At 38.5% G+C, this 25430-nt stretch overlaps 1 protein-coding gene and 2 long non-coding RNA genes across 3 annotated transcripts in view; 2 read left to right on the forward strand and 1 right to left on the reverse strand.

Moving 5' to 3' along the window:
• The window catches only part of LOC128382757 (uncharacterized), a 371423-nt gene that overhangs the window by 145718 nt on the left and 200275 nt on the right, over positions 1 to 25430 (reverse strand). The gene's annotated exons all lie outside the window — the stretch shown is intronic.
• On the forward strand, positions 323 to 24888 carry LOC128382188 (uncharacterized). Its single transcript, XR_008323693.1, has 3 exons — positions 323 to 394; positions 491 to 632; positions 24669 to 24888. It is a non-coding gene; the product is annotated as an uncharacterized LOC128382188 (long non-coding RNA).
• Positions 18764 to 22003, forward strand: LOC128382191 (uncharacterized). The gene is made up of 3 exons (XR_008323696.1): positions 18764 to 18793; positions 19230 to 19276; positions 21933 to 22003. It is a non-coding gene; the product is annotated as an uncharacterized LOC128382191 (long non-coding RNA).

The following is a 25430-nucleotide window of genomic DNA, read 5'->3' on the forward strand; positions in this document are numbered from 1 at the left end:
GTTGAAGGGTATCCTCTTGAGATGAATCATCTGGTTTTCAAGATATTGATATTAAAATCTATTTTTTAAGAGCAGCCTGGCCAAGAGAGCAGCATAAATATTGTACAATAAATATGAAAAACATGAGCAGATGAATACAGCTGTCACACAATACAGATGAGTGAACATAAGATCCAGTTGTTGCTTATCAGACTTTTAATGTCCTGATGCTGATATATCTGCTGAGTCAGGCTTTACTGATAATAATAATAATAATAACAATGTTCTGATGTCTCTTCAGGTGATTGAACAGCATGACGATGTCGACTACATCAAAGCCCCCCCCAGCTGTCAGCTCATCAAAGATGAAAGTTACAGTGTTCTCTGTCCTGAGGCCGTTATAATACAGCCTGATGTGAGTATTTCAAACAGTTTGTAATATCTGATAAAAACATGATTCATAAACTGCTGCTTGTTACCTTTAGTTCACTTTGGATACTTCTGGTTTCAGAAAGCAGTTTTTCGCCTGGAGTTTGGACCAAATTATTACCCAATGTTTGAGGTCCGTCTGCCTACAAACACAGTTGAAGTGACTTTAACGGTCCAGGATCAAAGAAATCCAGAAGTCTGGAAGTATAAAATGGATCTGAAGGGTAAAGTCTTCATCCTCCTGCAGTAACTCTCCACCTGATAGTAGAACTGAAGCTTTTTACAAACTCTTACACCTGATGGCTTACATGAGTATTTTTAGTTGACATGTATTTTGTAAAGAAGTAATTTGTCCATTTCTACCTGGATAGCTCCTCCCTGTCTGCTGCCACATGGAGACTCTGTTAAAATGTTCATTTCTAAAAGGTCTCTGTTTAATAGACTGTTGGGTTATTTAACTCCAGTCTGTTCTCTGGTTGTCTTCCAGCTCCAAGAAGGAAACATCTAGAGAGGAATCTCCCAGCAGAGGTAAGTTTACATCAAGCTTTTTATTATTTTCAAAGTAGATATTCACACATCCAACTATCTCAGATTCAGATGCTTTCATCATGGACTAAACAGTATCCCATCCACTGCTTTCAATGTGCATGATAAATGTGCAGAGAACATGGAAAAGTGTATTTCTTCTTTATTTGTTTGTTGTTAGAGGTAAAGAAAATGAGGAAGGTTGCCCAAAAAAACAACACAAAGGAAAGATTGGTCAAACAGAAAGAGGAAGGTCCAAAAAAACCTCAGGGGAGCATCAGGTTGAGCTGAACAGACAGGACACGAGCAGAGTATGACAAAAGAAAATCTGACAGGACAATAAAAGAAGATCAGTATATAAAGAGGAGGGTGAGTAGAAGAACTAACGATGATAAGGGCCAGCTGAGGAAGAGGACAGGAAGACACAGGTGAGGGGAAAGAAGGGATAATTTGATATAGTGAAACAGAGAGTGAAGAATAACATGAACCATCAGACCAGTCAGACTGTATCAGAGAGATGATGTGAAGGTGTGACAGCAGTGGAAAACATTTAGTAGTTGAGTTGGTTGTACATAAATGTTCTATACTCATCTCTTTCTGTTTTATGCTACTTAAAGTTTCCTTTGTGCTTTTGATGCATTGTTAGAAACTAAACGTCCATTTCTGTTACAAACACATGAACTGTTTCTTCCTGCAGAACAGAAAATGAAAAATCATTAAACTCACAGACTGAACCTGCTGAGTTTATTGATCTTCTCTGGTTTCACAAATCAGCATTATGATCAGAACTAGAATGTGATTTATCCTAACTAGAGACAAACAGGATGAAACAGGATGAAGAACATTACAGGAGGAGAGTCACCATGTTTCACTCATGCTTTACTGCAGAACTGAACAGAAGACTAACTGGACCTGTCATGGAGATGATCCATTGTATTATTAGTTTATAAGCCTGTAATATAGTTGAACATCTACATTTCCTTTTATTCAATCAGTCAGATCCAGTAGAAACACCAACAGACAGAAACATAACGGTTGTATAACTGTCCTTCAATGTTCTCTGATTTCACCAGAGAGCCAAGATGACAGAGGTGGACCTCATCAAGCTTCTGGAGGATTTAAGTGATGATAAATTCAAGAGCTTCAAATGGTTCCTGAAGAAAGAAATGTTGGGAGACATCAAGCCCATTTCATGGGCCCAGCTGGAGAAGGCAGAGAGGTGGGACGTTGTGGATCTGATGGTGCAGAAATATGAACTTGCTGGAGCTGTGGAGGTGATGAAAAGCGTTTTACAGACGATCAACAGGAATGATCTGGTGAAGAAGTTGTCAAACATCAGCTAAGGAGCAGCAGGTCAGTTACAGGAAGAGACAAACATGACATCACAATGTTTTTATATCATTGTAGCACAGTTCATCTCAGAGACAAAGGAGAGGTTGATTAGTCAATGCACTCCGGCTCTGAGGCCTGTAATCATAAAGGGTCATTCATGAGTCCCACTGTGTTTTCATGCTGCAGCTTTTGGAGCAGAGGTAGGACTCAGTGAAACAGGAAGTGAGGATTCTTCTTCTTCTTGATCAACTGTCCTTCAGATAAAATCCTAAATATGTTGTTTCCATCTTGTTCCAGTCTTGCATCATTTTGAGTAAAGTCAGGAAAGAAAGGTGGTTGTGTGAAAGATAGACCATTGTCTGCGGTCCGCATTCAGACCGTGGGACAACTATCTGCGGACCCTGATCTAATCTTAAAAAAAGAAAAATCTTGCATATAAATGCGAGTGTTTGCGTGAGTTGTAATGATCCGTTTAATCGCTGGTATGGATGTGTGACTCCAATCCATAGACTGTATAAAAGAAACAGACGTAACATCCGTGACGTCACCCATTGGTTTGTGGACTACTGCTCGGAAGCCAATAGTTTCTAATCTAGGCAGCGCCATCTTGAAAATTTCAGGTGCATGCTGGGAAAAATAAAAACACAGATTCTACTTATATGGGCATGAGGCGTGGCCATGGGCGGAGCGGGGAGGTTGCTATGGTTACGAGGGCTGGATCTGGAGGACATTGGTCAATCAACCTGTCAATCAGGACGTAGCCACGCCCTAATGCATACCCTACTTTATCGTCACATATAAAATCAGGGAGGCCAAAATGTCCCAAATGAACATCATACTGCATTGAAGAAGGCTTTAAACTAGCGATTGAGACCATAAACACATTTTGAAAACGTTTACTGAGGTTAGAAATCAAGTGAGAAGTTGGTGAATTCTCCATTGACTTGTATAGAGACGGTCGCCCCCTGGTGGCCTTTTGATATAATGCAGCTCTAAGTTACTTCCTGGTTGGACTCATTTCAGAGGACTGGAGCTCCCTGCCTGCTCCAGTCCTTTTATGGTCTTCATGGCAACAATGCGCTGATAGGCTGTGACTTGTTGGGCGTGCTCAGTTGCAGCACTAAGAACAGCACAACAGTTCTTTCCGCCTTTCTTGTGTCCTTTGTGCCTGTATTTTAAAAGAAAAGTGAGATTTGTTTTGTATTATTTGCAGGGGTTATGAATTTTGTTTTGTTCTATATAAGTATGTATTTGAATTCATGTTAAAAACGAAAAATAAGTTTTGTTTTTGAGTATTTATTTAATTTAGTTGTTTTTATGAAAAGGACATTTTGTTTGTTTTGTTTTATTTAAAAATATATTTTATAGTTGAGTCATATATTCTATTTTTCTACTAGATACCACTGTATTGTTAAGTTGGTTGATGGTGGATATAGTGATTTGTTGTGGCTTGACCGACTAATAAACAGACATTTGACTCATTGAAAAAAATTTTTGTGGACCTTTAAGATTTGTATTTGAGGAACATTGGTCTAGACTCTAGAGGAAAGATTTGAGGACCACTTGTACATACATTTCAGTCTGGACCAATCAACAGACAGACTGACATTATCACCCATAAAGCTGCTAACATGACTAAAAACAACATCTGGACTTTTCTCCCTGAGCTCAGAGAAGTTTATGAGAGTAAATCACAAAGTAACATACAGACTGCTGATGTTGTTCAGAGCTGCTCTGAACATCTGACACATTTACATCAATTTATTCTGAACATACACAAAGAGAAGATGATGATGGTCTGATGTTAAATGAGGAGAGGAAGAAGAGGTTCAAATAAAACAATGTGTAACAGCATTAAAAACAAAGGCCAGACTGTCAGCAGGTCAGAGTGTTGTTCTTTGTTTCAGCCACTAGATGGAGACAGAACATCACTGATGAACAAAGAAGCTGCAGCATCAGGGAGAAACATCACAACTGCACATTTATTTCATAAACAGTCATATTGAATATCCCTCATGTGCCTCAAGGATTATTTTTCAAATATATCTTTTCGTCAATTTTTTACATATACAATAAAGAAATAACCTCAGGAAACAAAAAGTCTCAATAAGAACATCTTGAGAGTAATCACTGCAAAAGTGCAGAAAAGCAGAATTTTATTCATATTTTTAATTGACCAAAAGATATATTTGTAAAATAATCCTTGAGGCACATGAGGGATGGTTTGACATCATTCACTCAAATAGTTGAAACATAATAGGTTTGTATTTTGAATGTTGAATATTAAACTAACTTCCTGCCAGCACTCCTTCCTGGTTTTTGCTGCATCAGTGTTGCTTTTGGCCTGATGATGTTTGAATTCTTCATATTGTTGAAGAATAATTGTCTGCTCCTCCATGGTAAAGTAGCTCTGCAGGGTTTCTCCATGTTTGTGATTGGTCAGATGCTGCAGACTCCTCCCCTTTATGTGAGCGTGCTGTGATTGGTCAGACGCTGCAAACTCCTCCCGTTTATTTGAGTGCAGTGATCCAGATTGGAAAACCCTGGGTTCAATTACCGAGCTGATAACCAGCTTCATAGTACCGTTTATCAGGACTGTGAATGTCTGGATAAGTCAACCCAGGTAACGGAGAGATATACTGGGTTTGTTAATCCAGCTTCGTAGTACAGACCTCTGGCTGAAGGTAAGTGAAGGACCTGTGACCTTTGACCTCAGTTCTGTTCCAACAGCTTCCAACAGCGCCACCTTCTGGTTGAGCTGCAGAAATCAGATTAAATTCAGAGCTGAAATGTTTAAATGAATGTTTAAGGAACCATTAAAAAGTAAAGACAAAGCTCAAGGCAAGAAGTTAAAGTTGAAAGTATTCAGACTGACTTCATTTTAATTCATCGGAGCAGAAAGAGGAAACAGCGAGTCTGAACCAGGTGAGTGTTAATATCAGGACTGTAAATAATGATTACTGTCATTATTGATCAATCTGATGATTCTATTTCAGTTTAATTGTTTATCAATCAATCTTTATTTGTATAGCACCAAATCACAACAAAGTCATCTCAAAGCTCTTTACAGGTTTTTGAAAGTGTCAGAAAAACATTCAACTTCAGAAGATGTCTCCTCACTGAGCTGGAAAATGAATAATAAACAATAAATAACATTTTCACCCCAACAGTTCTAATGTAACGTGACTCACTGCTGAGCTCTCAGTTTTTGGACTTTATCTCTAATCTTTGATTGTTGCTGAAATATTGGATCATTTGAACATTTATTGAAATGAAAGCATGTGAGAAGTTTAGAGGGAAGAATCAGTATTTGGTGGAGCTGTTAACAACTCATAGACATCTGAGATGTGAGCCGACTACACACTGCTGACTGGTTTCATCTTTAACAATGTGTTGTATTTTAAAAGCTTGTTATATTAAAATACTAGTACCTCAGACTGTACTGCAGTAAAGTACTAGTACCTCTAACTGTACTACAGTAAAGTACTAGTACCTCTAACAATTAAAAGCTTGTTATAGCTGCTGACAGAAACATTACTTGTAACTATCATCACAGAATCCGAGTCATAAAAGATATTGTGTTAATGATGTTACAGCACAAACAGCCCATAAAAGGTTACATCTGGTTATCAATGTGACCATGTTGTTGTTTTTGGGTGGAGAACACATACAGGACAAAGTTAGAGAGAACAAGGAACTGAAAGTTTCAGCGTTTGAGCTACTTGACCAACGATGTGCAGAGATGAGGTTTAGAAGACCAGACTACATGCTACACTGTGAGAAACAAAGGAAACAGACTATATGAGGTTAAATGACTGTGGTCACAAGTGCTGCTTAACACAGATATGTGACCTTTAGTAAAGAGGAAGTTTCATGTAAAGAAGGTGGGAGGGAGGAGCAAACAGGAAGTTAAAGTTGAAAGTATTCAGTCAGACATTTTACATGTTTATCTGAAGTCTGTTGGATTTAAACCAGAGTCAAAGTTTCTCTTAATAAACTGATCAGCAGTCAGTTATTAGAGGTTGGAGTTGACAGAGCAGAAGGAGGAAAACAGGGTGAGTGTTGATTTAACATTGTTCTGATTTTCCTGTAAAGAAAAACTATGTGTTCATTATTCTGTTACTTTCCTGTTGTGTTGGTGTTGAGCCAGGCTCACATACACACTTTGCTCTTTTCTATAAAGTAGTGAAGAACAATTCAGATCCTTTACTTCAGTAAAAGCACTAATATAGTAATGTAGATTTATTATCTAGCCTTTTCTTTTCATTAATTTTAATTTAAATCACCATTTCCTGTTCCTCCTCATGAAGACTAATGCTGCTGCTGTATTTAGTATTTATGGATCTATGCTGCCCCCTGCTGGATTACACTGAAACACCTTAAACCTCTTCACTTCTCTGCTGAAGTTTGTGACATTTAAATTTATTTCCCAATGAAAATGTATTAATTCAGTTTATTTAAACTCAAAAAGTTGAATAATTATGAACACATAAACTGTGTTATTGAGAACTGAAACCTGAAGCTGATTATATTGATCTCTTTCTCTTTCTTTGCGTGTGTACAAGTTAAAGTGCAAGTGATTAACTCTTTAGTTGGGGTTCCTTAACTTGAGAACAACTTTTAGTCACCATTTTATTCTTTTTCATGAATATTAAACTCTCTAAATAAATGTATCTGACAGCTGACTTTATAGATTATGATCTACCTACAAATTTGATTATATGCTAATTTAAATTATTTATATAGATGGAAACTGTACAGAGTATACTGTAGGACATTATGTCCATATAACCATCTATATATTTATGTATCAGCCTTAAAATAATATATAATGTAACATTGCAGTTGAGAATGTGGGGGTGTTAGCTTTTACTAGCATAACACACCTCAATCTGTGCAGTAAGTGGATAGAGTTGCATTGCATTGTGGGTAATGTAGGCACTAGGCATTGACAGGAAAGAACATGTGGAATAAAAGATATGATATCTCTGGTTCTGCTGCACTGATTTTATTCCTGTTTTTTAAACTATTCTTTGTGAATGTTATAGGAAAGCTGAATCAGTGGAGTGCTGTTTTAGTTATGAGTTCATTATCATATGTTGGGCAGCTGTAAAAATACAGATCATTTAGAAATATATGATGGAAGGTTATTCAAAGAAAGAGGATATCACCCTCGATAGACACAGTTCACACTCTGATGGTGAAACTGGGCTAGACAGGCATCAGCTCATAGAGTCTCCTCTCTCCTCGCCTGAACTGGAAGTTGGTCCGAAACGTAATTTTGATGGTCGTCTCACTTATTTCAGCTGGAGGAGCGATGAAACATGAGAGCAGCCTCCACAAAAGTCTTTACCTGCCAACACACCCTTTATTGATTGGGCGGGACTATGACACGAGTGAGGGGAGCGTGGATGCAATCTAAGAGTATTGGGAAGCACCCTTTAATTATCTGCCACAGTCTCCACAGACAACTACAAGCCAAGTTCACTGAAACACTCAGAGCTGATTGGACAAACTCTGATCAGCTGTTTTGACCCAAACTCTGAGTTTCAGTCTCAGGATTCATGGACTCACTGTTCAGCGTTAGACTCTGAGTCTGTTAAAGCTGCTTCTGGAAAATAATGATTTCTAGTACAATGAGGAAGTCTTCATGTTGGTGTTTGTAACAGCAAACAAACAGTCAGAAAAGTTACAGAAAGCTCTTAAATTAAATTCACAGCTCACACTTTAAGCTGGAAATGAATCTAGAAAACTGACTTTTAATGGAGACACACAGATATGTTTGTCTTTATGTCCTTATGGGGACCTTCACTGACATAATGCATTCACAAACTAAATGTCTAAACCCAATTCTAACCTTCACCTTAAAACAAAGTTTCTCTTTGTGATGACTAGAAAACATACATGGTTGAAGTCAAAGTCATGTAAACTAATAAGAAGCTACTAAGTTGAGAGGCAGGACTGGGTTTATTATACTGTGTATGTGTGTATGTGTCTCCAGTGTTACTGGTTTACCTCTCAGACTCCAGAAGATGAAGAAAGAGGAGGACGGAGCAGACTCTGTAATGTTCAGGTATCTGTCTATGAAGAGTGATCAGGCTAAAGGTTATCATCCGCTACACTTCACTACTGAACCTGGACCCTCAGACTCAAAGTAAGAGACTGTTTCTGTTTTTGTTGTTTTGTTTGTTGCTTGAACATTGACTGCATTATTATTTTAATTTAGTGGAAAGAGAGCTTGATGCTTGATTCTGAAATGTTTATCAGTTGCTTGAAGTAATATTGAATACAGGTAAAGTAGCAGAGGACAGATTATGTTGTTTGTTTTCTAGACAGGAAGTTAATGTGACAGTCCAGCATTGCCTTTAGTTTAACTGTCACTAAATACACTGTTGTCATTTTAACATATGTCAAACATTTAGATGTTAAAAAACTCTTTATATAAATATATCCAGATTACAGATGTTTAAAACATGCAGGATATATGAACATAACTGTTGTCATTATTAAATCATGTTACATCTGCTCTTTACCTAAAATAATATGTGTCAAACATTTGTTGTTTCCACAGACGCAGCACAGACACTGTAATATCCAGGTATCTGTCTATGAAGAGAAGAAATCTGCTAATGAAGAGTAACCGGTCTAAAGATGATCCTCCAGACTTCAGTGATGAACCTGGACCCTCAGACTCAGAGTAAGAGACTGTATCTACTGTAAACTGAGCTGAAGATGATCAGTGAGATGCTTTCATGAAGATTGTTGTGCAGATATGAAGGAAGGAAATAATGAAGTAGTTTCCATTCAGCTGTAATCTACAACAGACCCAGAACACACTGGAGGGATTACATCTCTCTGCTGGTCTGAGAACAGGGGGGCTCCGTAGGGCTTAGATTTAGGATGACGTAATATCATGATGTCATCAGAGTTTCTTTTCCTGGTTTTAAATGTTGCGTTACTGTAAAAATGTGTAACTTACCAGACTGTTCTGTTATTTACCTTTTACCTGCTTTGTCATTATATCCACATTACTGATGATTATCAAACATTTCATCGTGAAAGCATCAACAGTCATCTCTACACTATCGTTGTGATATGGATATTGAGGTACATATATTGTGATACTTGATTTTGTCCGTATTGCCCAGCTCTACTGCTCAGCCTGATGCCACAGTGACCCGATCCAGATAAGACAGAGGATGGATAGATGGATCTTTTTTTTCTTAAAGTTTCTGAGACACTTCATAGTGAGCACAGAGGATCAGCCAATCAGGAAACAGATTCAGTAATATCAGTTATACAATAATATCTAACTGCGTTTGTACTGAATCAGTTTTACAGATTCTCAGAAAAGAAAGTTGATAACTGCAGTTCATTCAGTCGTCTGTCATGCAGATCTTAATATTTAATTACATTAATATTTAATCATGTATCATTTCATATTTTTAGGCTATTAGTTTCATTTTCGTCAAAAGTCACTAAATCTTCCTGCTTACGGATGTGAATCTAACATAGAGCTGGAAATGAATCAAATCTTATTTTTACTAATGATTTTAGCTTCCAGTGATCACAGAAACAAAATCATAGAGATAAAATGCATTCCATATCACAATTCATCATCATCATTCATCATTTTGTCCTTTTTCATGATGACAATGTTGTAATATATTTCAGACTTTCTGACTGTAGACGCTCAGCTCTGATGTCCAACCCCCATCAGACACATCTGGACCTGAGTCACAACAAACTGTCTGATTCATCAGTGAAGCAGCTGTGTTGTTTCCTGGAGAGTCCAGACTGTAAACTGGAGACTCTGCTGTAAGTTCACTGACTGTCTGTTACTATTGTTGATCTTAATGTTTAACAACTGAACCTAATTTATGTTCATACATAACTTACATCATGAACTTCATTTGTTTCTATATTTATGTTTTACTGTACAAAGTTTAGTGTGTAGTTAGCTGATTGTGTTTAGTTCAGATCTCACACACTCACACTCACACTCACACTCACACACACACACACACACACACACACACTCACACACACACACACACACAAACACACACACACACACACACACACACACACACACACGTATCAATGCTGAGGCCTGTACTACGAAGCTGGATTAACACACCCAGGATATCTCTCTGTTACCTGGGTTGATTTACCCAGACATTCGCAATCTGGATAAACGGTACTACGAAGCTGGTTATCAACTCGGTAATTGAACCCAGGGTTTTCCAATCTGGATCTCTGTGCGCTCACACAAAGGGGAGGAGTCTGCAGCATCTGACCAATCACAAACATGGAGAAACCCTGCAGAGCTACTTTACCCTTTACCATGGAGGAGCAGACAATTATTCTTCAACAATATGAAGAATTCAAACATCATCCAGGCCAAAAGCAACACTGATGCTGCAGCAAAAGCTGGCAAAAAAAGGAATGCTGGCAGAAAACTGCAGACTCTGTTAATGTCTAAATTCATGAGATCATATAATATTAATTTATCAGACAATATAAACAGACAGCACTCTGATCACACAATGTCACTTTATTATGGCACAGACGTTTTGGGCAGAGCGCTTCCTCAGTGCCCTTCCTTTCATAGACACATTAAGTTAGTTTAATATTCAACATTCAAAATACAAACCTATTATGTGCTTCAACCATTTGAGTGAATGATGTGCCTCAAGGCTTATTTTACAAATATATCTTTTTGTCAATTTTTTACAATTACAATAAATAAATACAGTTATTATGCTCCCTGACCCTTTGATCTCAGGATGTCAAACCAACTGTATAATATACAGAGCCGGACAGTAACGGAGTACATTTACTTGAGTACAGTACTTAAGTACAATTTTGAGGGATCTGTACTTTACTCGAGTATCATTTTTGGGGAGTACTCATGACTTTACTGAAGTACATTTGAGAGGCAAATATTGTACTCTTTACTCCACTACATTTCTATCCATAACCGTGAGTACCCGTTACTTCTACTAAAAAAAACTAAAAAAACTCAATTTGTCGTTTCCCTCTCAAACGTGATTGGATTGTGCAGGCACCACTGATTGGGACAGCCTATCAGCAATCACCTTCAGCCAAAGTCAACTCCATGGTCAAGTTAGATGAGAGACGAAACCATGGAGGAAGGAAAGGAGAGAAGGAAGGGTGGAAGGAAGGAAGGAAACCATGGAGGAAACAATGGAAGAAGACGCAGCAGGTCCATCTCAGCCCGGGATGAAAATGACTTGATTTTACTTTCAATTCCTTTTACATTCTCCAAGGTATTAACATTAACATTTGTCATAACTCCATCTAGGACATTTCTATACATAAATGTAAGCACTGTGGCAGTAGTAATGCAGTATTTAGAAAATGTACTCTTGTACTCTTGATACTCAAGTACTTTTAAAAACAAGTACTTCAGTACTTTTACTTAAGTAGACATCTGACCGTAGTACTTTTACTTGTACTTGAGTAAAATTTAGCAAGGGGTATCTGTACTTTTACTCAAGTAAGGAAGCTGTGTACTCTGTCCGCCTCTGATAATATACAGAATAATATCCTTCATGTGCCTCAAGGATTATTTTTTAAATATATACATGTATTTTGGTCAATTAAAAAATTGCATCTATCACTAAAAACTCTTTCTCTCCTAAGCGCTCCTCTCACGATCCGCATCAATGTTAACAGGATCTTCTAAGAATGGGCAGGTCATTTTCTAAGAGAACTGATTGGTCAGGAGGTGGTGCTTTTATACTCATTGATCTCTTATCCAGAACATAACCTGCTCCGGAGCAGGTTAGCCGTTCAGCATAAGTTACCATGGTGATTTACCCCGGTAAGAAGTGAACCAGCTTCGTAGTAAGGAAAACCCAGGGTTAACCCTGAAGTTACCTCGATAAGAGAAAATCCAGCTTCGTAGTACAGGCCTCTGGTGTTTCAAATATTTTTATGACTCGCTTTCACTTCAGAGAAAACCTCATTGATGAGGACATTTAAAACCTGAACAGTAACAGCAGAGCAGCTGGATGAAAGCAGAGATCATTACTCATATTTAAAATAATCCATCTGAAGTCCAGCTAACACTAAACTAACACAAAGCAGCCTGTAGAAATATAAACAAGTTCAGCATTGTGAGGAAAAACTCACACCAAAAACACTAAAAGTCATATAGCAGCATCTTCTCTCACTAATACAGTTCAAATCAGTGAGCCACACTTCCAGAATAAGGTGGAGTTTAGTGGAGAAATGTGATTTATAGTAACCAGGTTACTGCAGTAAATGTAAACACACTGATTGATGAGGACATCGTTCAACTACACACTTCAAACCTGAACACCTCTGATTAAATTATAAATGGATTTTAATCTACATCATTTATTCTTTATTCAGATTGTGGGACTGCAGGTTGTCAGAGATCAGCTGTGCTTCTCTGGTCTCAGCTGTGAAGTGCAACCCCTCCCATCTGAGAGAGCTGGATCTGAGCTGGAACGACCTGAAGGATTCAGGACTGGAGCTACTGTGTGATTTTATGGAGAGTCCAAACTGTAAACTGAAGACTCTGAAGTAAGTTCACTGACTGTCTGTTACTATTGTTACTTAATGTTTAACAACTGAACCTAATTTATGTTCATACATAACTTACATCATGAACTTCATTTGTTTTCATATTTATGTTTTACTGTACAAAGTTTAGTGTGTAGTTATAAAATATGACTGATTGTAAAAATAATCATTTTTATTGTTTTCTTTTGTTTTTGTTGTTGAATTATTAAACACCACTGATGTGGTCCTCTTCCGCTTATCTGGGGTTGGGTCGCGGGGGCAGTAGCCTAAGCAGAGAAGCCCAGACTTCCCTCTCCCCAGTCACCTCGTCCAGTTCTTCCCGGGGGATCCCGAGGTGTTCCCAGGCCAGCCGAGAGACATAGTCTCTCCAGTGTGTCCTGGATCTTCCCGGGGTCTCCTACCGGTGGGATGTGCCCTGAACACCTCACCAGGTAGACATCCGGTAGGCATCCTAATTAGATGCCCGAGCCACCTCATCGGGCTTGTCTCACCCTATCTCTAAGGGAGAGCCCAGCCACCCTACGGAGGAAGCTCATTTCGGCCGCTTGTACCTACGATCTTGTTCTTTCGGTCACTACCCAAAGCTCATGACCATAGGTGAGGGTAGGAACCAAGATCGACTGGTAAATCAAGAGCTTCGCCTTTCGGCTCAGCTCTCTCTTCACCACGACGGATCTGTGCAGAGTCCGCATTACTGCAGACGCCCCACTGATCCACCTGTCGATCTCCGGCTCCATTCTTCCCTCACTCGTGAACAAGACCCCGAGGTATTTGAACTCTTCCACTTGGGGCAGGATCTCATCCCCGACCCGGAGAGTGCACTCCACCCTTTTCAGGTTGAGGACCATGGCCTCGGATTTGGAGGTGCTGATTCTCATCCCGGCCGTTTCACACTCAGCTGCAAACCGATCCAATGAGAGTTGGAGGTCACGGTCTGATGAGGCCAGCAGGACCACATCATCCGCAAAAAAGCAGTGACCCAATCCTGAGGTCACCAAACCGGACCCCCTCAATGCCCTGACTGCGCCTAGAAATCCTATCCATAAAAATTATGAACAGGATTGGTGACAAAGGGCAGCCCTGGCGGAGTCCAACACTCACCGGAAACAAGTCCGACTTATTACCGGCAATGTGGACCAAACTCTGACACCAGTCATACAGGGAATGGACGGCCCATATCAGGGGGTCCGATACCCCGTACCCCCGGAGAACCCCCCACAGGACTCCCCGAAGGACACGGTCGAATGCCTTCTCCAAGTCCACAAAACACATGTGGACTGGTTGGGCAAACTCCCATACACCCTCAAGGATCCTGCAGAGGGTGTAGAGCTGGTCCACAATTCACAAACATTTGTATGTTTTTTTTCATCAATATTTAGTTGTTTTTAATTAAAATATATAATTTAATATAACTTAAACAGCTCAGGGACGTTCAAGCTGCAACATGTTTGTTCACTTTTTACATTGTCAGTTTAAAATAATGAAAATGTTTTTTAATTAAATTAGTTTTAAATCTGATTCATTGAACAGGGATGTTGTCTAGTAGACAGAAATTAGACACTGTTGAGATATCTGCTCTACTTTCTTTTCCTCTGGGACACTTCCAGAATAAGGTGGAGTTTAGTGGATAAATGTGATTTATGAGTATATTTGCAGTGATTTGCAGTAAATGTAAACACACTGATTGATGAGGACATCGTTCAACTACACACTTCAAACCTGAACATCTGATTGGATTATGAATGGATTTTAATCTACATCCTTTATTCTTTATTCAGATTGATGAACTGCAGTTTGTCAGAGATCAGCTGGGGTTATCTGGTCTCAGCTCTGAAGGACAACCCCTCCCATCTGAGAGAGCTGGATCTGAGCTGGAACGACCTGAATGATTCAGGACTGAAGCTGCTGTCTGCTGGGCTGGAGAGTCCAAACTGTAAACTGGAGACTCTGAGGTCAGTTCACTAACTGTCTGTTACTATTGTTGATCTTAATGTTTAACAACTGAACATAATTTATGTTCATACATAACTTACATCATGAACATCTTTTGTTTCCATATTAATGTTTTACTGTACAAAGTTTAGTGTGTAGTTATAAAAGATGACTGATTGTTAAAGAAAGTGTAGAAAATGTTCACTGTTAGTTGTTAAAGTCAATGAATGTTTCTAATTGTTGGTAAAGAGTCACATCTGTATACAGAAGATCCTCTCAACTAATATCTGTTTGAAACTGATCCAGTTTACTTGATGAAGGAGAAATATTTCTTTATTATATTCTTTAATGTGTTTTAATGAATGAATGTGTTTAGTTCAGAACACACACACACACTGACACACACACACACACACACACACACACACACACACACACACACACACACACACACACACACACACTCAAATACACACACTCACACAGATGAATGCAGGTGTGTAAAGTATGTTTATGACTCAGTGTTAACATGAATATGTGTCAGGTTTTGTCCTTTAGATTGTGTGCAGCTTCTCCACTTGAAAGAGACAGACCCATCTACTCAGAGTTTAACTGATTCACTCAATGAAACAAACTGCTTTTCCCTTTCCCTTCTTTTATTTGCAGGTGCAGTTTAGTTGACAGATGAATGGCATTACTTATATTTCATTAGTCTCATTAGCTTCATTAGTCGTTTCATTAGGTGAAAAACCTTTAAAATATTATAAATACTGTTTATTCTATTGAAAATAAATAAACAGGAAATTAATATAAACAGGAAAATATACATATTTGCAAATATTGAAAACCTCCAAAGTGTTTTATTTCCCTTAAATGAAACATGAAGTAAATAAAGTAACTCACTGTCATCATTTGAAGCTTCATATCAGCTAATGAATGAATTTTAATACTTTTTAATGGTTACTGCATTTTAATATGAACTGAATTTTAACATTAATGAAACCCTTTAAATGATGTAGCTTTAAAATGACACAATGTTTTTAAAGCAACCTTCCACACATAAACTAATATGACATTAATAAATAATCTCACACAACAGATTACATATAAATCATTAAGCCACTAAAACGAGACGATGACGAGACGTCACCAACGTCTTTAAACACTGTGACTAAATGAACTAAAAGAATAAATCTACTTCATTAAATCACAACTTCAATAAAATCTCTTTCTTTTTCATCCAAAAATGAGGAGACAGAATATGAGCTAGTTTCTCCATAAACAGAGCCTTCATTGGATGTGTGTTAGTTTAGCTTCCTGTGCTGGTGTGACTCTGTGAGGAACAACGTTACAGAAAGCATCACAGCCTTCTCTCTGATCACAGCAACAGTAGAGCTTCTCAATCCTCTCAAACTGTAACCACGGTATCCACTGGAGGAGACACCAGATACGACTTTAGAGGATGAGACGTCCTTTACTCAGAAGCTTCGTCTGTTTCTGATCAGCTGATCACAGCTGTCTACTCCAGTTCATACAGTGAATCTGTAGTTTCAGACACATTGTTGTATTTTCTCTGTTTCATTAAAAATAAAATCAAACCAGTCTGAACTGGTTTAGACTGGTTCAGCTTTAACACTAATATTGATTTATAAGTGTGTTTTATTTATGTGATACAGGTTTATTACTAATATGTCATCATTTGTGATCAATAAAATCACTATTTATATTTATATAAAGAACCTCCACTGAATGTTGAATCTAATCCTGTTAACTGTTTAATGATTTACATTTTTCTTTATTATTTATTTTTAATTATAGTTCTGACAGCTCAGCTCCTTTAAACTACTGAAAATATATTTTTATACAACAAACATTTGTGTGTTTTTTTCATCAATATTTAGTTGTTTTTAATTAAAATATATAATTTAATATAACTTAAACAGCTCAGGGACGTTCAAGCTGCAACATGTTTGTTCATTTTTTACATCGTCAGTTTAAAATAATGAAAATGTTTTTGAATGAAATTAATTTTAAATCTGATTAATTGAACCGGGATGATGTCTAGTAGAAATAAATAAGACACTGTTGAGATCTCTGCTCTTTTCCTCTGGGACACTTCCAGAATAAGGTGGAGTTTAGTGGAGAAATGTGATTTATAGTAACCAGGTTACTGCAGTGAATGTAAACACACTGATTGATGAGGACATCGTTCAACTACACACTTCAAACCTGAACATCTGATTGGATTATAAATGGATTTTAATCTACATCATTTGTTCTTTATTCAGATTGAGGAGGTGCAGGTTGTCAGATATCAGCTGTAGTTATCTGGTCTCAGCTCTGAAGTACAACTCCTCCCATCTGAGAGAGCTGAATTTGAGTTACAACAAGCTGAAGGATTCAGGAGTGAAGCTGCTGCAAAGTTTTCAGGAGAGTCCAGACTGTAAACTGGAGACTGTGAGGTCAGTGATGAGTTGAAGTCAGTTCATGTTAATGAGCTCATTAGTTTGTCTCAGAGATATTTGAATCATTTCTTATGTTAGTGTTAAAGGTGTGAGAGGAGCAGAGCACTGAAGTCACATTTCCATTAACTGATCAGCATCACCTGCTTTATTCATGCTTCATCATCATTGGTTCATTCATCAGTTTCTTGTCCACCAGTTAACCACTCACACCTTTTCATATTCACACAGGTGTACAGTGATGTCATCATACCTCCTGCTTATGTATGAAGTGTTTAATGTTCATGTACGTTTATTAAATATAGATTAGTTCTCCTGCTGAGTCTCCCTCAAACAGCAGAGACTTTTCCTCCAACTCTTAACTGAATAATCATTTAATGTAAATGTTCATTTCACTGACATTACTGACATGTCTCTGACTGAAATACATTAGTGTATATATGTGTCTAGGTTCACTGATTCTAAAGGTTTACCTGTCACATGGATTGGAAACCAGAAGATGGTTGGTTGTGTGGAGGAAAAGAACAAATCAGAGTCTCCAGCATCCACCTGTGAGTCCAAACATCCTCCTCCAGACATCAGTGATGAAGCTGGACCCTCACACATAAAGTAAGAGACTGTTTCTACTGAAGTCAGAAATGCAGCTCAGTAATTTACTTTAACGTGAGCAAAACATTTGCATTTCTGAATCATAGAGTTATCTTTAGTGAAGAGATAAAGTGTGATTATTTGAACCCTCTTCATAAGACAGTCCAGATAACTGCTGTGTTTGTATTTATTCCTACAGGGAGGAGAACACACCAAACAGAGCTTCACCTGATAGACATGAAGGAGGTGAGTGTTGAGACTGAGACCAGTTCAAAGTGTCAATGTGACAAAATACACATCTAAACACAACTAGTGTAGATTGAGTCTGTGTCTCTGTGAAGTCTCTGAAGTTTCTGGTGAAGCTCTGTCCCACTCTTAATGCATCATGGTGCGTTCGTTCACTTATCAGAGATTCAGAATTAAACAACACAGGAGGCTGTGTTGGTGCTGTTGTTAAGGTACAGATCAGACAGGAAACACCATCCAGGAAGTCCAATCAATCTTTAAAGCAAGGTTTGACCTTTTATGAATTAGCCTACTTGGTGTCTGGCAGTTGGCAGCATGTTCAGATATTTAGTATATGAAGCTACAGCTAGCAGCCAGTTAGATTATTTTAACATAAAATCTGAAATCTCTCCATAAAGTGAGAGATTGTTTTTATGCTTCAGTTTCTCTACAAATTAAACACATGAAATAAAATGTGTATACATTTTATGCCTCTGATTAACTCTCTGTCCAACCTTAAACTGGAGCTTTGTGTTTCAGATTTCAGTGTGTCTTAGATCATAACCATAAGGACGTCCAGAAGAGTTTAACATGTGCTGTTCGTCTTTTTCTCCACATCAGATGGCTCTAATCTCTCATCACATCCGTCCACATCCAACACAACCCTCAATGTGTCTGAGGACAGCAGAGATGATCCAGAGAGGATGAAACTGCAGGTTGTGTGCAGAGAGAATGAAGAGGAGGTAGAGTCAATACAAATGTTTTTACCTTTACATGTTTATTAATTTGTTATTGATGACACAATGACACTCAGCTTCCTCCAGAGGTTAATACTCATTATGTCTAAGCTCCAAACATGATTTACTATCATCTATTATCTTCATCCCTCGTTTCCTCTCACTCTCTGCTCCTTCCTCCTCCATCAGAAACTCCTAATTCACTTTCACCTCCTCATCTGTGAAACCATCAGCTGCTGTCCAACATAGTCCTGCAGGATCATTTCAATGTAAAGTTAAAGAGCAGCTGATCATTTAGTGATGTGGACTAGTGATAATCAGTGATAATTAAACAGTACAGAGTGCAGAGTAGAACCTGAAGCAGTGAGGATCCTGTCAGCTGTATGACTGAGAGTCAGCTGTTCAGTTTCTCTAACTAATGTTTTCACTTTCTACATTTTAGGACTTCACACCCAACATGCTGACTGAGTCTGCAAACATTTCATACAGGTAACCAAATCATAAGATGAACAAGATTTCAACCTTCAACCTCATCAACTTCTTTCAGTGATGACACTTCACCTGCTTTCAGATAGCTCCACAGTCATTTAACTCATTTTAGTTCAGATTCAACGGTCCTGTCATCTCCTTTCACTGATTACTCTTCACTTTTACATTTACTTTTAACACTTTTCATACTCTTCATAGTCCTGCAGCTGCTGCTTCACTCACATCTTGTCCAGCGGTTCAGTTTGTTCTCCAGCTGTTGAAGCACTGCAGCAGTCACAGCAAATTATATTTTCTTAGCTTCTATTGCCTTTATTTGAGTCAGTGTAGAGAGACAGGAAACAAGGGAAGAGAGAAGATATAACATGCAACAAAGGTCCTCTGGCTGGGAATCAAATCATGGACATTGTGTTTATATAGTATGAGCCTTAACCATGAGGACAGCAGAGCGCCCTGCAGCCAATAATCTGCAGCAAATTCATTCTTTAAAAAGCTGCATGAGTCTGTGTTGTGTGATCAGCTCCTCTGTGTCCTCCAGGTTCAGCTGTCCTGGTTCAGGTGTGTTCAGGTGTACTTTGACTGGACTCATGTTTGCTATGAGTAAGAAGGCGGAGCTACAGTACTGGACTGTCCAATGGGATGAGAGCCTTCTACAACCAGCTGGTAAAACAGCTGCAGGGCCACTGTTCAACATCCAGTCCAGTCCTGAAGGTGCTGTCAGTCAGCTCCACCTGCCACACTGTGAAACCATGGATGGTAAGATGATTATTGAGCTCTGTGAGTTTTACTAAAAAGAGGAATAATAACAAAAAAAAAAAGGTTGAGAGGCAAGGTAGACAGAAGCTTGTAAATCTACAACTCGTCCATCATAGAGGCTGACAATGTGTCAATATATACCAAATAGGGGGATGCCACATCTCTGTTAAAGTATTGTAGTCTTTCCTGAGTCTATATGTAATTTTTTAAAGTGGAACACAGCTATTCATTTCTGAAACCCATCTTCCTATAGAAAGTTGGGAGTCAGACTTCCATGTGATGGCGATGCACTTCCTGGCAACACACAAGGCCAATGAGAGAAACTTCTTTTGAGCTTTTCTTAATTGTGCATCAATATTTGTAGAATCTCCTAATAGACAGGTTTGAGGATCTAGTGGAAGATGCACTCCTAGAAGTTTTGTCATGATGTCAGAAAAATCATGCCAGAATGTGTTAAGTTTTGTGCAGTGTAGGAATGAGCCCTCCTCTATACTACATCTAAAACACAAGCTGGATATCTCAGGTTTATATTTATGCAATTTCAGTGGCGTAAGTTATAATATGTCAGCCTGTATCTGGAGTTAATAGTGGCAGTTAGACTTTTTCAACGCAGTTCAGACCAGAGCTCTGTACCTATTGTTACACCCAAGTCGGACTCCCATTCCTCCCTTGATTAATGTAAACCTGGTTTTGGAGCATCATCCATCAAGAGACAGTTAGTCCTCACTTCTTACCGGGTACATCACCATTGTAACTGATGCTGAACAGCTGACCTTGTTTCAGTAGCAGAGACGGTCTGACCGTACTCAATTATCTTTTTATGTGTATTCAGCAAAATAATCCTCACTCTGTACTTGAGTGTTTCTTCTAATTCTGTTGTATGATTACAGACTGTTGTTCACTACAGGTTTTATATCAATCAATCTTTATTTATAAAGCTCCAAATCACAACAAAGTCATCTCAAGGCTCTTTACACATAGAGCAGATCTAATTTTAAAGAGACCCAACATATATGTACTTCATTCATGTGAATAACCACAGCACATTTCACTGTGTACAGCGCTGTGTATGTTTGTAGTGTAACTCAGTTTAAGACTGTAGTTTTATTTGATTTCAGAAATAAATTACATTTTAAAGCAATCAGTCCTTTTCCACAGTATTTGTCTTGTAAGACCATCCAATCTCTGCTAAAATGCAATTCTTGTATAAAATCTCCAACGGTTTTGATATCAAATCTAAGCACACATTTTTCAATGCTGTACCTCAAGGTCTTTTGGTATTTTTGGGGTTTAAAAAAAAAAAAAGTTTAAAATTGGCACCAAATCTGTGTCATAAATGGTATCAAGCTAAAACTCTAAACTTTCTATAAACCACATAAGCAATGTCAACTAACTTTAACAGTACCACACAAATGACATCACATGCTGCCATGTTTAAAATCTGAAATTAGAACATTTACAAGGAAGCTAGATGATCTAACGTTAGCTGTTAGCTGTTAGCTAGCTAGCTAGTTTGTGAGTGGCCACACGTTGTAAACATGCAGGGCTTAGCTCAAACCATACACTGGGACAGATTTTCTCCCCATTTACAGCAGAATTGTTTAAGCCGTTTGACGTAATAGGATACCTAAAAATCTGTTCATTTGGAAAATGATGATACAAAAATCATCCTGTTTTGTTCTCCATCAATCTTCATCTTTCTGAAACTATTACACAACAAATACTGAGGAGGACTCATTTTCATTCCTGCCATCTGAAACATGTCAGTCCATCCCATAATAATCTGGTCTGCTATAAATGTAAACTAATGATTCCCAACAATGTTAAATAGATGTGGTCTTTAATACTCTAACTTGAATATGAGGCCAACAGAAGGAAGTAAAATAAAAGTGTGTTTTCACAGCTCCGCTCCCTGAAGGTCTGCTGTCTGTCGTCCACATCACTGATGATGGAATGAGCTTCCTGAAGCCGCTGCACATTACAGACACTCATGTGGTTGTGAACGTCCTTCACCTCTCTGCCTTCGGCCTGGTCTGGGATTTTATTAACAGCGTTTTTAACACCAGAAGGCCAATTAATGGACACATTCTGCTGTTCCTCCAACAACCACAACCAGAAACACAGGAGCAGTATCTTGACGTGTTTCTCCTGCCGAGGAACGTCCCTCTGTCAGAGGTAAAACTTTGTTTTTATGTTACTGCTTCACTTTCTTTTAAGCTTTTCGTAGAAAGTTGATTAATGCAACATAACTGATGACAATAACAGATTGTTTATATTGTGATGATACAAACAGACCAGAGGTCTGTACTATGAAGCTGGATTTTCTCTTATCGAGGTAACTTCAGGGTTAACCCTGGGTTTTCCGTACTACGAAGCTGGTTCACTTCTTACCGGGGTAAATCACCATGGTAATTAATGCTGAACGGCTAACCTGCTCCGGAGCAGGTTATGTTCTGGATAAGAGATCAACGAGTATAAAAGCACCACTTCCTGACCAATCAGTTCTCTTAGAAAATGACCTGCCCATTCTTAAAAGATCCTGTTAACATTGGTGCGGATCGCGAGAGGAGCGCTTAGGAGAGAAAGAGTTTTTAGTGATAGATGCAATCTTTTAATTGACCAAAATATATATTTAAAAAATAATCATTGAGGCACATGAAGGATATTATTCTGTATATTATACAGTTGGTTTGACATCCTGAGATCAAAGGGTCAGGGAGCATAATAACTGTATTTATTTATTGTAATTGTAAAAAATTGACGAAAAGATATATTTGTAAAATAAGCCTTGTGGCACATGAGGGATATTAGTCTGTATGTTATACAGTTGGTTTGACATCATTCACTCAAATGGTTGAAGCACATAATAGGTTTGTATTTTGAATGTTGAATATTAAACTAACTTAATGTCTCTTATGAGAGGAAGGGCACTGAGGAAGCGCTCTGCCCGAAACGTCTGTGCCATAATAAAGTGGCATTGTGTGATCAGAGTGCTGTCCGTTTATATTGTCTGATAAATTAATATTATGTAATCTCAATTTATACAATACGAATTTATGCATTAACAGAGTCAGCTATTTTCTGCCAGCATTTCTTCCTGGCTTTTGCTGCATCAGTGTTGCTTTTGGCCTGGATGATGTGTTTGAATTCTTCATATTGTTGAAGAATAATTGTCTGCTCCTCCATGGTAAAGTAGGCTGCTCTGCAGGGTTTCTGCATGTTTGTGATTGGTCAGACGCTGCAAACACCTCCCCTTTATGTGAGCGCACAGAGATCCAGATTGGAAAACTCTGGGTTCAATTACCGAGTTGATAACCAGCTTCGTAGTACCGTTTATCCTGGACTGCGAATGTCTGGGTAAATCAACCCAGGTAACGGAGAGATATCCTGGGTATGTTAATCCAGCTTCGTAGTACAGGCCTCAGGTGTGTTTCAGTGATACTCACCTGAACAGATGTTATTTCTCCCAGAAAGTTACCTGGAGATGGAAATGTTTCCATGATCCCAAACATGTGGCATTTAACATTTCTGTTCTTCTTTTCTTCTTCTTCTCTTGACTGTACATTACTGTATGTAAGCAGATGAATATAGCTGTCACACACTACAGATGAGTGAACATAAGATCCAGTTGTTGCTTATCAGACTTTTAATGTCCTGATGCTGATATATCTGCTGAGATAAAGTCAGGCTTTACTGATAATAATAATAATAATAATGTTCTGGTGTCTTTTCAGGTGACTAAACAGTATCCATATGTTGACTACATCGACGCTCCTTCCAACTGTAAACTCATCAGAGATGAAAGTTACAGTGTTCTCTGTCCTGAGGCCGTTATAATACAGCCTGATGTGAGTATTTCAATTTGTAATATCTGATAAAAGTCTTTGTAACATGATTCATAAACTGCTGCTTGTTACCTTTAGTTCACTTTGGATACTTCTGGTTTCAGAAAGCAGATTTTGACCTGGAGTTTGGACCAGACTATCACAAAACGTTTGAGATCTGCTTCCCAACAGACAAAGACAATGCACACAAAGTGACTTTAACGGTCCAGGATCAAACAAATCCAGAAGTCTGGAAGTATAAAATGGATCTGAAGGGTAAAGTCTTCATCCTCCTGCAGTAACTCTCCACCTGATAGTAGAACAGAGCAGTTATTCATTGATTCTGACTCAGATCATTAACCAGTACACTATTTAACCAGGAATCTTATGAGTCAAATAATTCTGATAACATTTTATAATACAGTCTGTGTTTTAGTTTAATTACATTGAATGAATCAGTGTTTTAATCCAGATGGTTAGAAGAGTGTTTGAGGATTATTGTCACTCAGTGTTTTAATGAATGTAATCATGATGTTAACATCTCAGATTTAAAGGTTAATAAACTCAAACATGGAGGGAGTAGATACAGACTGTAACTCCAGACAGAAGCTTTTACAAACTCTTACACCTGATGACTTACATGAGGATTTTTAGTTGACATGTATTTTGTAAAGAAGTAATTTGTCCATTTCTACCTGGATAGCTCCTCCCTGTCTGCTGCCACATGGAGACTCTGTTAAAATGTTCATTTCTAAAAGGTTTAATGGTGACTGTTGGGTTATTTAACTTCAGTCTGTTCTCTGGTTGTCTTCCAGCTCCAAGAAGGAAACATCAAGAGAGGAATCTCCCAGCAGAGGTAAGTTTACATCAAGCTTTTTCTTATTTTCTGTCATACATTCGAACATTGAATGATCTCAGATGCAGGTGTGTTGGAAAGTAACACTTCAGTCTTCAGAAAGGAACTCACTGCTCACTGTTCTTGATCATACTAGTGCTTCAGTTCCTCTGGATCCAGCAGCTGGACAAAACAACCACCCCCCCAAAAGCCCCACTACATGTTTGACTAGGATACAGGAGGAAGGTTCAGCATCTTTAATAGTCTTGTAGAGGAGCTCTTTGTCAAAATCCACATGTGAATATTTTTATTAGTCCTAAAGTTTGATATACTGAAATAGAGAGTGAAGTCAGACTGTACTCAGAGAGACGATGTGAAGGTGTGGCAGCAATGTGAAGTACAGTTAGTAGTTTATTTAGACAGACTGTCATTATCACCCATTAAGCTGCTAACATGATTAAAAACAACATATGGACTATTCTCAATGAGGTCAGAGAACTTACCATACCGTACCGTCCTCTTCCGCTCAACCGGGGTTGGGTCGCGAGGGCAGCAGCCTAAGCAGGGAAGCCCAGACTTCCCTCTCCCCAGCCACTTCGTCCAGGCTCTTCCCGGGGGATCCCGAGGTGTTCCCAGGCCAGCCGAGAGACATAGTCTCTCCAGCGTGTCCTGGGTCTTCTCCAGGGTCTCCTATTGGTGGGACGTGCCCTGAACACCTCACCAGGGAGGCGTCCGGGAGGCA

Source organism: Scomber japonicus, chromosome 21, assembly GCF_027409825.1.
Source record: "Scomber japonicus isolate fScoJap1 chromosome 21, fScoJap1.pri, whole genome shotgun sequence".
Classification (NCBI taxonomy): domain Eukaryota; kingdom Metazoa; phylum Chordata; class Actinopteri; order Scombriformes; family Scombridae; genus Scomber; species Scomber japonicus.